Raw genomic sequence first — 17,307 nt, 5'->3', positions numbered from 1 at the left:
CTTGAAGGTAAGTGATTTTCACTTGGATTTTGTTTTATATATTGATTACCCATGGATTTCTACACCTAAAACTTTACTTTTGAAAGAAAAATTGGGGTTTTTGTCTACACTTTAAAAGAGTGTATTTTGGGGTTTTCAACACCGATTTTAATGTGGATTTGGAAAGTAATCACATGTTTGGACTTGGCATATTATGGGTCATCAAGAATTGGTATTGGTTTCGAATTTCAGGCAGCGAGCCCAAGTTGACTTTTGTTGACCTTTTTGAAAATTTATCAAAGACCAAAGCTTTATTGATTGGGACTACTTCCTATGGAATTGGTTGAATTCCTTGATTGATGTTGTCATGACGCCAATCTCCCTCCGTAGGATGTCGTGATGATACCTAGTATCTAAGACTAGTTAAGCCTAACATACATGAGGAATTAGCAGAAATAGTAATAAAACTTCCAATTTAAAGCATTAGCTATCATAAAAGAACTCCACAATACAACTACATATAACTCTAAAAATATGGTGAGACCGAGTCACAAGCTCTATACAAAACCAAAACCAACTAGCGCAGTAAGTCACATAACCACACTATAACATAGAGGAGCAAATAAATTGGGGAACGAGTCTAAAATACTCAAAACGACTGGCCAGGTTGTTCATCCTCCCCCTCTTAAAACAAATGCCCGTCCTCGAACGAGTATAGATACATACCCGAAGTGATGAAAAGATGAGGATAATGGCTACGCATATCATGCTCGGTCTCCCAAGTCACCTCCTCGACTGGTTGAGCCCTCCACCAAACCTTCATTAAAGCAATGTTGTTTGACCTCGACTTTCGGACCTGCCTATCCAAGATGGCCACCGACTCCTCAACATAGGACAAATCCTTGTCCAAAAGGAATGAGCTGAAATCTAAGACATGGGACAGATGACTTTGATACTTTCGGAGCTTAGAAACATGGAACGCCTGATGAACTGCTTATATACTAGGTGGGAGAAACCTCACTGATCCTCTCAAGAATCTCAAAAGGCCCAATATACCTAAGGCTCAACTTGCCCTTCTTCCCGACCTCATAACACCTTCATGGGCGAAATCCCGAGCAACACCCGCTCTCCAACCATGAATCCAACATCACAAACTTTCCGATCTGCATAACTCTTATGTCTATATTGGGCTGTACGAAGCCGATCCTGGATCAACTTGACCTTCTTTAGGGCATCTCGAACCAAATCTGTGACTAATAACTTAGCCTCTCCTGGCTAAAACTAACCAACTGTGGAACGACACCGCCTCCCATATAGGGCCTCATAAGGGTCCATCTGAATACACGATTGGTAGTTGTTGTAGTAGGCAAACTCCACAAGTGGCAAGAACTGATCCCCAAGAACCCACGAACTCCATAACACATATATGAAGCATATCTTCCAATATCTTAATAGTGCACTCGGACTGTCCGTCCGTCTGATGGTGGAATGTTGTACTCAACTCAAACTGGGTGCCTAACTCATGATGTACGCCCCTCCAGAATCGTGATGTAAACTGCGTACCCCTGTCAGAGATGATATATACGGGCATGTCATGAAGTCGGACAATCTCGTGAATATAGAGCCGAGCCAACTGCTCTGAAGAATAGGTAGTCACTACCGGAATGAAATGAGTCGACTTGGTCAACCTATCCAGAATTACCCATATTGCCTGAAATTTCTTCTAAGTCCGTTGGAGTCCAACAACAATGTCCATGGTAACTCTCTCTTATTTCCACTCAGGAATCTCAAGTCTTTGAAGCATCCCTCATGGCCTCTGGTGCTCATACTTCACATGCAGTCAACTTAGGCACCGAGCTACATACTCCACTATATCTTTCTTCCTTCTTCTCCTCAAATAGTATTGCCTCAAATCTCGATACATCTTAGTGACACCCCTATGAATGGAGTACCGCAAACTGTGGGCCTCCTAAAGAATCAACTCCAATAACCCATCCACATTAGTCACACATAATCGGCCCTATATCTGCAACACATTGTCATCTCTGATAGACACCTACTTGGCATTGCCGTGCTCTACTGTGTCCTTAAGGACGAGCTAATGGGGGTCAGCATAATGACGCTCTCTGATGCGATCATATAAAAAAACCGAGAATCCATACAAGCCAGAACTCGAATCGGATCCAAAAAGTCCAATCTAACAAACTAGTTGACCAAGGCCTGAACATCCAATGCTAATGGTATCTCTGTTGCTGGTAGATATGTAACTCCCCAAGCTCTTTGTCTTTCGACTTAAGGCATCAGCCACCACATTGGCCTTCTCAGGATTATATAGAATGGTGATATCATAGTGCTTAAGTAACTCTAACCATCTCCACTGCCGCAAGTTAAAATCCTTCAATTTGAACAGATATTGTAGGCTCCTATGGTCATTATAGACCTCACAAGGGACACCGTTAAAATAGTGCCGCCAAATCTTCAAGGCATGAACAATCGCTGCTATTTGCAAGTCGTAGAAAGGATAATTCTTCTCATGAACCTTCAACTATCTAGACACATAGGCAAACAACCTATCATTTTGCATCAACATTGCACCAAGGCCAACACGCAATGCATTACAATACACAATTTAAGACCCCGACTCTGTAGGCAATACTAACATTAGTATTATAGTCAAAGTAGTCTTGAGCTTTTGAAAGCTCTCTTCACACTCCTCAGTCCATCTGAAAGGAGCACCCTTCAGGGACAATCTGATCATAGGTGCAACAATAGATGAGAAACCCCCTATGAAACGATGCTAATACCCGACCAAACCAAGAAAACTTCGGATCTCAATAGTTGAAGACGATCTAGGCTAAATCTACTCTACTTCAATCTTATTTCGATCTTCCTTGAGCCCCTCACTTGACACCACATGACCCAAAAATGCCACCAAATAAAGTCGAAATTCACATTTTGAAAATTTTGCATACAACTTCTTTTCTCTCGAAGTCTGGAGCACAATCCTCAAATGTTGCTAATGATCCTCCCGATTGCAGGAGTAAACCAAGATGTCATCAATAAACATGATGACGAATGAATCAAGATAAGGCTGGAATACACTGTTCATTGGGTGCATGAATACTGCTAGGGCATTGGCCAGCCAAATGACATCACAAGGAACTCTAAGTGACCATACCGAGTCCTAAAAGCGGTCTTCGAGATATACCCTCACCACAAATCAAAATTTGAGAACACTCTGGCTCCCTGTAGCTGATCAGATAAATCATCAATGCATGACAATGGATATGTGTTCTTCACTATAACCTTGTCAGCTACAGATGATCAATACACATGCACATATAACCATCCTTTTTCTTCACAAACAAGACCAGAACACCCCAAGGTGACATACTAGGCCGAATGAAAACCTTATTATGCAACTCGTGCAACTGCTCATTTAACTCCTTCAACTCCCCTAGAGCCATATGCTATGGTGGAATCTGAATGGGCTGAGTGCCCGACAACAAATCAATACCAAAATCGATATCCCTATCCGGTGGCATGCCCGAAAGATCCGCTGGAAACACATTTAGATAGTCTCTCACTAACGGAACTGACCCAACGGTAGGAGTATGCAGCACACCCCTTCCCAACAATCTGTTGTTCCCGTAGTCAAACAGTATGCAGATGTGTTTCCAGATGAGCTTCCAGGTATTCCTCCAGAGCGAGAGATTGATTTTAGCATCGATTTGCTTCCAGGAACTCAACCAATATCCGTCCCTCCGTATAGAATGGCACCTGGCGAATTGAAGGAGTTGAAGGAGCAGTTAAAAGATTTGTTGGAGAAAGGTTACATCAGGCCCAGTACCTCACCTTGGGGTGCACCAGTACTATTTGTGCGGAAGAAAGACGGCTCGCTGAGGATGTGTATCGATTATAGGCAGCTGAACAAGGTAACTATTAAGAATAAGTATCCACTTCCAAGGATCGATGACTTGTTTGATCAGTTGCAGGGGGCTAGATGCTTTTCAAAGATAGATTTGAGGTCGGGGTACCACCAAGTCAGAGTTCGGGAAAAAGATATTCCGAAGACAGCCTTCAGGACCCGATATGGCCACTTCGAGTTCCTTGTCATGTCCTTCGGGTTGACTAATGCACCCGCTGTATTTATGGACTTGATGAATAGCCTATTCCGACCATTTTTAGATCTGTTCGTGATAGTATTTATTGATGATATTCTGGTTTATTCCCGTTCAGAGGATGAGCATGCGGACCACCTGCGAGCGGTACTCCAAACCCTCCGTGATCGTAAGTTGTATGCTAAGTTTTCTAAATGTGAGTTCTGGTTGAAGTCTGTAGCATTCTTGGGGCATATTGTATCAGATGAAGGGATAAAGGTGGACACTCAGAAGATTGAGGCCGTGAAATCTTGGCCTAGACCTACCACTCCGACAGAGGTTCGTAGCTTTCTAGGCTTAGCAGGATACTATCGGAGGTTCGTAGAGGGTTTTTCTTCCCTTTCGGCACCATTGACGAAGTTGACACAGAAAGAAACTAAGTTTCAATGGACAGAGGCTTGTGAGCGGAGTTTCCAAGAGCTTAAGAACAAGTTGACCTCAGCTCCAGTTCTAACACTTCCAGAGGGTCTAGAGGGTTATGCCGTGTATTGTGATGCATCAGGTGTCGGGTTAGGATGTGTCCTGATGCAACATGGGAAGGTAATTGCATATGCTTCAAGGCAGTTGAGGAAGCACGAGAGGAATTATCCGACCCACGACCTCGAGTTAGCTGCGGTTGTCCATGCACTTAAGATATGGCGGCATTATTTATATGGTGTTCATGTTGATATATTTACTGATCATAAAAGCCTACAATATATCTTCAAGCAGAAAGAGTTGAATTTGCGACAGAGGCGATAGATTGAGTTATTGAAAGATTACGATGTTAACATTCTCTACCATCCAGGGAAAGCTAATGTTGTAGCAGATGCCTTAAGTCGCCGATCTATGGGTAGCTTAGCACATGTAGAGCCCAAGAAAAGACAATTAGCTAGAGAGATTCATCAATTATCTTCGTTGGGGGTTCGGTTAGTAGATTCTGAGGATGGTGGAGTTGTACTCCAAAACACTACAAAATCATCCCTCATAGCGGAAGTCAAGGAAAGGCAGTACGAGGACCCAGAGTTGGTCGAGCTGAGAGAGCGAGTTCCGCAGTAGAAGAAGCGACTGTTAGAGCTAAAGGGAGATGGGGTTCTCAGATATAGGGGTTGTTTGTGTGTTCCAGATGTAGCAGGGCTACGAGACAGGATTATGTCAGAGGCACATTATTCATGGTATTCCATCCATCCTGGGTCGATGAAGATGTATCATGACATTAAGGATGTGTACTGGTGGAATGATATGAAGAAGAACATTGCTGAGTTTGTCGCCCAATGTACTAGTTGCCAGCAAGTGAAGATAGAGCACCAGAAGCCTGGAGGGCTAATGCAGACTATAGAGATCCCGACATGGAAATGGGAGGCGATAAACATGGACTTTATCATGGGTTTACCTCGTTCTAATCGTAAGTTCGATTCCATATGGGTGATAGTCGATAGGCTCACGAAATCAGCTCACTTCCTACCGGTCAGATCTACATATACAGCAGAAGATTATGCAAAGTTATATATTAAGGAGATAGTGCGGCTACACGGAGTACCAGTTTCTATTATATCTGACCGTGGGGCTCAGTTTACAGCACATTTTTGGAGGTCATTTCAGAGAGGTCTAGGGACTCAGGTGAATCTCAGCACAGCTTTTCATCCACAGACTGATGGACAAGCCGAGCGCACAATTCAGACGCTCGAGGATATGTTACGAGTATGTGTGTTGGATTTTAAAAGAAGTTGGGATGAACATCTACCTCTTGTCGAGTTTGCATATAATAACAGTTACCACTCCAGTATTCAGATGGCTCCGTACGAGGCTTTGTATGGGCGTAAGTGCAGATCTCCTATAGGGTGGTTTGATGTTGGGGAATCTGGGTTATATGGGCCAGACCTGGTTCAACAGGCCATAGAGAAAGTAAAGCTTATCCGGGAGCGACTGTTGACAGCTCAGAGTCGTCAGAAGTCATATTCTGACGTGCGGCGACGAGACTTAGAGTTCAGGATTAATGACTGGGTATTCTTAAAGGTATCACCTATGAAGGGCGTGATGAGGTTTGGCAAGAAAGGCAAGCTTAGCCCACGGTATATTGGGCCTTATAGGATCATTCGGAGAGTGGGCCAAGTAGCTTATGAGTTAGAGTTGCCCTCAGAATTGGAGTCTGTCCATCCGGTTTTTCACGTATCTATGCTACGGAAGTGCATTGGCGATCCTACCCGAGTGGTGCCCACGGATGATGTACAGATTACAGAGGACTTGTCATACGAGGAAATTCCAGTTGCCATCCTAGACCGACAAATCCGCAATCTACGAAATAAGGAGGTAGCTTCCGTAAAGGTTTTATAGAGGAGTAAGAATGTAGAAGAGATGACGTGGGAATCGGAGGAAGAAATGAAGTCTAAATACCCCCACCTATTTCAAACTGAAGATATGGCTCGAGATGGGATGCTACAACACAGCTCTATTCAGGCTAGCAGGTGAGCAGGTAAGCTTTTATTTTTCACTTTTAGTATTTATGATTTACGGTTGGTGAGGCAAAGTGTTGCTATTTATAAACATTGGCCATGTGTGGCATGCATAGTATGTTTTCTGTCTACGTACATGTTGGTTTTAACCTAGTGTACGAAGGATACTCTGGCAAAAGTTTCCAAAGTCTCTAAGAGTAAACATTCGAGGACGAATGTTTCCAAGGGGGGAATGATGTTACACCCTATATTTTCGTACATAAAAATGCATCGTAAGCAAACTAATGTAGGACCAAAAATGAGATAATATTTAAAAGTATATAAATTAATTTAATCATGTTACCTCTGAGGTTACAAATATTGAAGATCATGAACAACAAGTACAAAGAGGGTTGGACGGTTCAGAAGATAAAGCAATTGAAGAAAATAATGTTTCGTCGAAAGTCGACAAGTTGGGAATGTTATAACATATACCTTTGGGGTAAGACTAGGGTGCTTAACATGATAAGGAGATTATGTTATGATTTATATTAGTCGTATGACATCCGTGTGTTATGTTTTGAAGTCAAGAGAGTTGTGGAACAAAAGTCGATGAAAGTCATCACAAGTTACATTCATAAGTTTTACTGAAACATTGGGTCAAATGTAACTGTGATTTTCTCCCAATATACTTAGAGTTATGGGGTGTTCCACCTATCAAATTAAAGATATATGAGTCTATTTTCCAACTCATTAAACCGTTTGTCAATACGACATTGGAGTAGAAAGATATGGGCATTTGTGCGATACTGCGCAAGCTGCTAGGTGACAAGTAGGTGTGTCACCTACTTGCTTAAATGAGAGCCCAAAAAAATGGGCCATTTCGGGTCGTCCAAAGAGGCCTTTTAAGGGCCTATTTTCTTCATATATTAGACTTAAAATAGAGCATAATAACCAGACATAAGCTCTGCAAAGAATCCTCCCAAAAAATTTCCCACAAACCCTAATTGATTTTCTCTCCCTTTCAAGTTCCAATTGGAGGTAAAACTTAGAGTTTGAAGAACCAAGATAGGAGCTGAGTTATCCAACAAATAAGGTGAGTTTACTGCTCTCTTTCATCCATTTTTTCTTCTGTAAATTCATGGTAAGTCGTTCTATACTTGTAAGAACTCACGGGACGGTGATCGGAAGCCGTGAGTTCGAGTTATTCACTTGTAGCGGACTGTTTTGTGGACTGTTTTGTGTTACTGTTGGGCTGCGTATTTTACTACTGTTTTGTGGAGTTTTGGAGGAAGAAAGGGGGTTTATAAACACCATATAAATGTAGGGTGATTGGCTGGTCATTCGTCATAACATTTTCGGGTCGTTTGACACTACTACGGTGGTCGTTTTGTGTATGAAGAGATTGGGGTGTGTTGGGCTGTTTTGTAGTATTTGATGGTGTATATAGGGCTGGAAAATGATGTATATATGTTGTTATTGTTCTGTTCTTGTATTGTTGGTGTTATCTTGAATTTGGAGGAAGTAAGGATTATAGGGGAGATGCTGCCCGTTTTAATACAAAATAAGTTTGTCGTTCGTTGTGTGATAGTTGTACCTTTCGTAACTTAACGATAGTATTATTATCATTCTTGTAGATTAAGGTGCGAAGAGGTGAGTTCAACTTGGTTATTACAAAGATTGTGATAAGGTATGTTAAGGCTAAGCTTTCCTTCATTTTGGCATGATCTCGTAGCTAAATGTGTTAGTAATGAGACAAAAAGAGAAGTTCATATTCATGAATTTATTCACACTATTCTAGTCTCATAAGTTACAATATTATTCCTTATCGAGATTCTATATTCAATATAGTATTGTCTTCTTCCAGTCAAGAGAGCAGCAAGCCTATATATACAGTATTACAGTATTTTCATTACCATCGAGCTATAATCGATGGGCAGGCCCCTATTGGGCAACCTCTGATCAGATGGAAAGTTATATACCGAGCCTACTGTGGCCGAGCGCCTATGAGCGAGCCCAGCATGGTCGAGATACATAGCCTAGTATGGCCGAGCGCCTATGAGCGAGCCTACTACGGCAGAGCAGTTATATATACCGAGCCTTATAAGGCCGGATAATTATTTTACTTACTATATTGAAGCAGTTGAGTCAGTATCAACAGGTAAGTATATCTCCAGATCATCTTTGACTCCCAATTACTTTCAGTTATTATATTATCAGTTCAGTTTCAACTTTCAGTTATGTTATCGCCTTATATACTCGGGATATTATTTTGTACTGACGTCCCTTTTCTAGGGACGCTGCATTTCATGCATGCAGGTTCAGATAGACAGACGGGTATACCTCCTCAGTAGGTGTTTCCAGAGTTTGGCCTGATCGGTAAGCTCCACGTCTTTCGGAGTTGCCAGGTCTAGAGTTTTTGTGTACATCTTATGTATATCTGTATATATGTTATGGGTAGGTCGGGGCCCTGTTCCGATCATAGTACATCTATCAGTAGAGGCTTGTAGACATATCCTGTTGGTTAGTGCAGTATGTTGGGTTTGTAGGCCTGGTATGTATAATTTGGTGGTTTGTCAGCTATAGTAGCTATGACGGCCTTTTCAGCCTAGCTTTATATTGATGTTTAGTTAGCGCTAGTTTCCATTCAATTTTATATTTTACTTCACAAATTGTCTTGCAAGGTGGCCCCAGAGCCAAAGTATGACATTATGTGTTCAGAGTCCCTTAGTCTCAATTTGGTACACTAGGTTAGTTGAGGCACCGGGTGCCAGTCTCGCTTCCAGGTCGGGGCGTGACAGATAAGCCTCATATTGTGATGTATCTCTTATTTATACCCCCTGTTGTGAGCTATTTGAGGTTGTATAGAGGTTAATTTCCTGATTTAGCCTGATAGCTGCTATTTTGTGATGTATTCACTTATTTTGACCTATGATATCTCACTTGCACATGTATACACCTTAGCATCTCACCTATACCAATCCAGAATTATGAAATTTGATATTCTTTGATCATGTACATGTATTCATGCATATTTTCATCATGTGTGATATGGTTTGGATAGGTAGCTTGTGATCACGCCGGGCAGATTATGATGTTGAGCCCGTGACCATGTCGGGTGGATTGTGATATTGAGCATGTGACCACACCAGGCAGATTGTGATATTGTGCCTATGACCACACCGCGCGGATTTTGATTATTAACACGTGAGTTGTCCGTGTAGCATGTGAGTTGTCCGTGCAGTTATTATATTATTAGTATGTGAGTTGTCCGTACAGCATGTGAGTTGTCCGTGAAGATCCAGTTGTTGATATTATTGGTTCGTGAGTTGTCCATGCAGCAGGTGAGTTATCTGTGCGGTTGATATTATTAGCACGTGAGTTCTCCATGCAGCGTGTGGATATGGATCCATCCCGCTAGGGTCACCCTCTCATATTTCTCTCTTGATTGTGTATACGTGGATTGTGATAAACCGACGGGTTTTCTAGTTTTCTAGACTGATATTTGGTTATTGCATTTCATCTTTACTTGCAATTTCCTTGACTGTTTACCTGAATTACTGCAAACCTTCTTTATTTGCTGGATTGTTGACAGAGAAGAACACATTAAAATAAATAATAGTAAGCACCAATGTGGTTTTTACATGTGATATCTTGATTTAATCATATATCCACTCTATACTTGTTGAAGTTATGAATTGTACAGGGACAACAAGTGTCATTTATAATTCTTGCTTCTAATACCTCGCCGAGGTTAGTCACAATACTTATTGAGTACATGAGGTCGGCTGTACTCATATTACACTTTTACACCTTGCGTGCAGATCTTGGAGTTGTTGTTGTGCATGGCAGAAGCTGGCCTTGAAGACAACCTGCTTCCGGACATAACTACCACTTATTCTTGAAAGTTTTAGATTTGGATTCTGTTTATGCACATTTCAAACAAATATTGTATTATTTCCTTATCAGTTTTATAAATCTAATTCTTAGTGGCTCATGACTTGTACCACTAGTCCTTGGGGAGTTGTATAAAGATTCAGTTATTTTACTTTTTATCTCTTATCATTATCATTAAATCGTGTTTACTGTTATTTAGCTTACCTAGCGATTTGGGTTAAGTGCCTTCACAACTAGTTAGATTTTTGGTCGTGACATGAACATTGTCACTACTTCATCGAGGTTAATCTTGATACTTACCAAGTACACGTTATCACCTACTCATACTACACTTCTGCATATTTTGTACATATTCGGGCATTAGTTGTGGACATCAGGATAATGGTTGGTAGCTGACACAGGTACTTGAGGTAGTACTGCATGATCGTCCGAAAACCCCTAGAGTCTCCTTCCTTTCTTTCAAATACTATTATTTTATATTTCAGACAATATCTATATTATTAAGAAATTCAGTTGTATCGTATCTTAGAGCTCATGACCCATAATACCAAGTTTTGGGTAATTTATTGCTATAGTATTTCGGTATTTACTATTGTTGGAAGACTTATTCCACGTATTTGTAGTATCTCATTTTTACTATATCACGTTGAGTTTAGTTTGATCTATGTTTGCATATGGACTTACCTAGCATTGGGGATTAGGTGCCATCATGACCTTTGGTGGAAGTTTTGGTCATGACAAAATGCGAATACTAAGATGAATTAACTATCACACAATATTAGAGAAGATTAAAAGTAACCACATTCTCTAGAAGGTGAAAGTCACACACATTGAGGATAAAATAAAAGAATATCATTTAAGATAGTTTGGTCATGTCCTGCGTCGACCTACAAATGCACAGGTCCTTAAGTGTGAAACTACGATGGGAGAAGGTGTTAAAAGGGGATGAAGTAGACCTAAAATCACATGACGAAATTTATTTCAAAAGACCTACAAATCCTTGGAACCAATATATACTTAGCTAAAAATCGGGCATAATAGAAGAGAAAAATCGTAAAGGTAATACCTACTAGTTAGGAATAGATTTTAGACTTGGTAGAGAACTGAAATTATTATTAATATTATTTATATTTATATTTATAATTTTACTTGTACTACTAGTTTATTTTAGTAAAGATGATGATATGAGTTGAGTTAAATGAAAGAAATAAAGATTCATATAGTCTATCCTACCACGTTTAGGACTGAAGCATTGTAATTGTTGTTGTAGAGAAGAAATTATATTCTTTTACTCCAGAAAATAATTGCTCAAACACTCTGCTTCAAATAGTATTTTTGACTCATTAACTGTTGGATCGTTCTCAAATTTGAATCAAGAGTCCTAAACATCTGGTTTTTAGATTTCAATAGTGGATATTGGATATAGAGGCACGCAACTTTAGTTTTCGAGGTATGAACAATAGCTCGTTTTTCGGTGAATTTTTTTATTTGTATTTAATATATTTTGGTGCAAAATCTTATTTCTGTTGTTGCTCTAGGTTTGTAACTTATTGTGTGGCCGATTAAGAAAATTTGTGTTACTCAAGTGAATTAATTTAGTGGAGCTTTGTTGTCGAAGGTCGCGTGGTTTTTACTCTTTGTAATAAAGAGGTTTTTTTTACTTAAATCTTGTTGTCTCGTGTGTTTGATTTATTTTTGCCTTGTCATATTTATTTTTTGGTTGATATACTTGCTGATCGCATATGTTTGTGATTGAATTTGTCTGTCTTTTATTGGTTCAAATTGATTGGAGAAGTTTGTCTTAGAGTATTTTTCGATGCTATCTTGTCGTGGATTATTTAGTGCTTATTTTATCCCAATAAATATTGGGACGCAAAATACACCATGGGACTAATTAGGAAGTAACAATCTCATTCATAATAAATAAGCCAAAGTTACTCGTAATTATTGATCAGCACGAAAGTGGCACATTTGGATTTCTCACCTGTAAGCACGTAAAAATAGCTAAATTCAAAAGGTAAAAGATAACTTTATAAGAATAATATAAATGTAAACAAAAATATTTTAGCTGGAAACATCACTTATTTTCAAAGGAATATAAGCACTGTATATCAATTATGCTCAGTAAATAGCACAAAATAGCCCAACTTCTTATTATTGGAACCTAAATAGCTCGTATCTTCTTTTAAGTTGAAATAATTGGCAGCCTGTAACCACTAACAACTCCCCATCATCTTCATGCAAACTTCCTAATTTAGATAGTGCAATTGCAAAAAAAATTAATTCGTTCATATCTATATAAGTCCAGTTCTTACAGAAAATTGTACTCTTTTATCTTTTTTCGAATGATTAATTATAATGCATCTGCGACAAGTATATACTTAATTTGATTCTGTGATACTCATGCTACTTGCTTGAGTGAGAAATAAGAGAATGAAATGGGGATTGACATAGAATTTCTTTTCTACCCATTGGCACAGAATATGTCTTTTTGCTTTTCTTTTCTTTCTAGGTCAATTAATTTTAATATTTTACGCAATGGCATCTTCTTCCTTTTCTATTTATCATTCTTCATGAAGTTATCATCATTATCTATCCTTTCCCAATTTCTTCTTCTCTTGGGATGTTTCCGAAAAAAATAAAAGAGTAAAAAATGTTTTGAAAATTCCATTATTGAAGTTTGAAGGTTGAAGGTTTGAAATTTGAAATTAGAAAAGTGTTGTTAAATTGAATGGTATTGTCGCAATAGCTAGAAACCATCTATGGGAAGCTACATCTGAAACTTGATCTCGTTTAGAGAAGATTTAGTATAGTTTGGGTCGAATTGTGGTGGTTATAGTGGTTTCATTTATGAATATATCTCAGCATATGTATCCACATGCATATCACTGTATATCCCCGTGTATATTTATGTCTATGATGTATATCATGTATATCTTTGTATATTCATGATAATTTGTGTGTTATACACACTAATATATATGATATATACATGTCGTAGGTGTTGTCCATTACGAGTGTAATAGTCCAATACATGTGAACACGGGGATATGCATGTCACTACTAAAAATGGGCATACTACAACGCGGGAAATCGTTGCAATAGATAAGTATACCATTGCAATTGAGCTATTGCAACGATTTAGTGTTCGTTCCACCAGCATGCGGGCCAATAATTCTAAAGCAACAGCTCTTGCAATGATTGATGTGACCATTGCTATAGTGCTAGCCATCTTGATGTTTTTTCCTCTCTGTTGTAACTAGTATTCTTTTCAATTGTAGTGGTTGAAAATTGTTACCATATTATTCAATGAAGTTGTTATGTAAGTTATTGCGATGACTATTTACGGATATAATAACAGTTTCTTCACGTATTGTAACGATTTTATTTCTATTGCTACGATTTCATATAGATTGAGATCATCAATAAAAAGTTATTTCATCCGTTTGAATTATCTATTACAACGGTTTATAAAATATTTTGGAACGATATAATAATCCGTCTAGTTGTTTTGATTATTAGAGCCTCGTTACCGTTTTGATGCTTCTCGTAGTTTCTTTTGATGTTTTATGACTTGCGGCGATAGTTGGTTTGGTTTCGGAAAAAATTGGGAGTGAATTGAAACACATAGTTTTATTTTGGAAACTTAAGTTATAAGAGTTGACCAAGGTTCGACTTTGTCATGACCCAAAATCCCACTATGGGTGTCGTGATGGTACTTAGTCTCTAAGACTAAGTAAGCCGATTATAATTACAATTCAAGTCAATATTTTTTTAATTAAATAGGTAATCAAAACTAACAGCGAAAATATTCACAAACGACCTCCCAAGACTGGTAATACTGAGTCACGAACTCTACTGAATATATGAAATGATCTCAAGGGTCGAATATACAATACTGTTCGAATAAAAGTTGACAGTACAATAAAATGGAAGGACTCCAAGGGACTGCGACGATCGAGAAGCTCTACCTTGAATCCTTGCGATCTCACTTTAACTCTGTCTGAGTCCGATAGCTCCAATACCTGACTCTGTACAAAAATATGGAGAAGTGTAGTATGAGTACACCACGGTCGGTATCCAGTAAGTATCAAGACTAACCTTAGTGGAGTAGAAACGAGGTACAGTCAAGACACTCACTAGTCTAATTACCTGTGCAATATGATATACGAAATAAGAGGAAACCAATAACAATAAGGGCAGCATAAATCAACCAGTGATATGCACAGCAGGACAACAAGAACACCATTAATATTGCTCAACAAATAATAAATACAAGTGCACCCAATTAAATAAAGTCCTCCAAATAAATGTCTTTCACACATAATTCTTCCGAATAACTCTCTTTCAAATATAATTTCCTCAAATAAATATCTTTCAAATATAATTCTTTCACTAAATCTCTTTCAAATATAATTCTTTTATATAATACCTTTTGAATAAAAATCCTTCCAAATAAATATTTTGAATATATTTCTTTCAAATAATATCTTTCGAATAAAAGTCTTTCAAATAAATGTCTTTCGAATATAACTCTTTTAAATAAATATTTTTCAAATAAAATTCTTTCAACTAAATCTCTTTCGAATAAAAGTCACTCGTGACACAACATTTCAAAATCGTAAAATACGGGTCTCAGCCCACTTTTATATTTTTACGGCACCTCTTGTCAATTTTTCTATCACAACTGCATGGATAACTCACGTGCCAATATTATCAATATATCTTCCCCGACATCTCGTGCCCGCATTTCATATCTGTTGCGGCATGCAATAACATCTCAAAATAAAGGCCTGAATAAATACACAACGAAAAGATATCACAATATAATATATGTCTCTTATCCTCACCTGCACGAAAATACCCTTTATACCATGAACATATAATACTATAAAAATAATGGCACGACATCACCCTTCGTGCTTTTACCTCATCCTCACCTGATAATATAAATAAAATGGCATGGCATCACCCTTCGTGCTTTTACACTCACAATGGCACGACATCACCCTTCGTGCTTTACACTCACAATATGACGCGGTGTTACCCTTCATGCTTTACACTCACAATGGCACGGCATCACCCTTCGTGCTTTACACTCACAATATGGTACGACATCACCCTTCGTGCTTTACACTCTCCCTCATATGATAATATAATTCAAATGGCACGGCATCACCCTTCGTTCTTTATATTCTTCCTTACCAAGCACATGTATATCATTGACAAACAAGGTAGGAAGCATAAATAACATTAAGGAGAGTGTTTAATCCATAACACAATACAACAATTCATATCACAATTTGCCACTGACCACAACCAAATTCCAAATATGTAGCAGAATCAATAAATTTCTCAATAAATAGCCCAAGGCTCCACACAGCGTATATAAAATCTCAAAAACAACCACAAGGATGGAAAAATAACTCGTCACAGGACAACGCCTTCTTTAATCCAACTTTTGATAAATATATAAACGCCTCAATTTAAACTTATTTAATAAATATTTTCAGATAAGGATCCCATTATGAATTTAATTCCAATAAAAATATCAAATCCAAAAATATACGGATTTCACATAAAATTCATGTGACAATAATACCAAATTATCATATAAAAACAAATTCGACAAATAGGGAATGAGGCGTGACAATTCGATGATTTACTAAATGCCAACAATTATCCACTTTAATACATAAAAATGCCTAAGACTTTAAACCAATAAAATTTGCACATATAAGCCCGAGTACGTACTCGTCACCTCGCGTACACGGCTTTTCACATTTCACAAATGGCACATAAGACTCGATGCCTAAGGGGTAATTCCCCCACTCGAGGTTAAGCAAGACACTTACATTTTTGAAGTTAGGCAGATATTCTAAAATTGCTTTCTTGATTGAATTGACCTCCGGATAGCTCAAATCTATCCAAATTAATTCACTTCAGCCAATACTAATTATAGGAATTAATTCCATATAAAAATACTAATTTTTCGATAAAATCCGAAATTTAACTCAAACAATTGCCCATGGGGCCCACGTCTCGGAATCCGACTAAACTCATAAAATTGGACAACCCATTCAATTACGAATCCACCCATACTAATTTTATCAAATTTCGATATCGGATTGACCTTCAAATCTTCATTTTACTTTTTTGGAAGATTTTACAAAAATCTGATTTTTCTTCCATAAATTCAAGGACTCATGATGTAAATGAGTTTGAAATCATGAAATATAATTAATATAGGATAAGGAATACTTACCCCAATGTTTACCCGTGAAAATCGCCCAAATATCGCCCAAACCGAGCTCCCCAACTCTATTTTTGTCAAAAATGGTAGAAAACCCCCGTTTATAGGGTCTTAAATGCTTCGGGCGTCACATGTAGTGTGGGCGCTGCCTGTGGTGCTATTTCTAGTACCCTTAAACATCCCCGTGCCATGGCTAGCGCCCCATGCTGCCCAGAGCGCTCGCGGCGATGTGAAATCTTTTCCCACACGAAAATGGGCATAAGTCTCTCATATGATGTCCGAATTCGACAATTCTTTTTTCTATGGCTCCAAAATTTCAATACTGATCTAATTATTCAATCAAAACTGAATTTGGAGCACATTTTCTTAATGTGATACCACATATTCCCGAAGAATCGATGTCGAAATATGGCAAATCAACTCTGATTGACCTCAAATTTTGCATACTAGTCGTAATATATTATATGAAGCTATTCGAGAATTCAAATAGTAGAAAGGAGAGTAATTAATCAAAATGACAAGCCGGGTCATTACAGACTTTTGAGTAGATAGGCACAGATTGGTGATTTGATGGTTCCAGTAATGATTTTGGACTTGGGCATATGTT

This window comes from Nicotiana tomentosiformis, chromosome 8, assembly GCF_000390325.3.
Source record: "Nicotiana tomentosiformis chromosome 8, ASM39032v3, whole genome shotgun sequence".
In the NCBI taxonomy this organism is placed as follows: Eukaryota; Viridiplantae; Streptophyta; class Magnoliopsida; order Solanales; family Solanaceae; genus Nicotiana; species Nicotiana tomentosiformis.
This window is presented reverse-complemented; position numbering follows the sequence as displayed.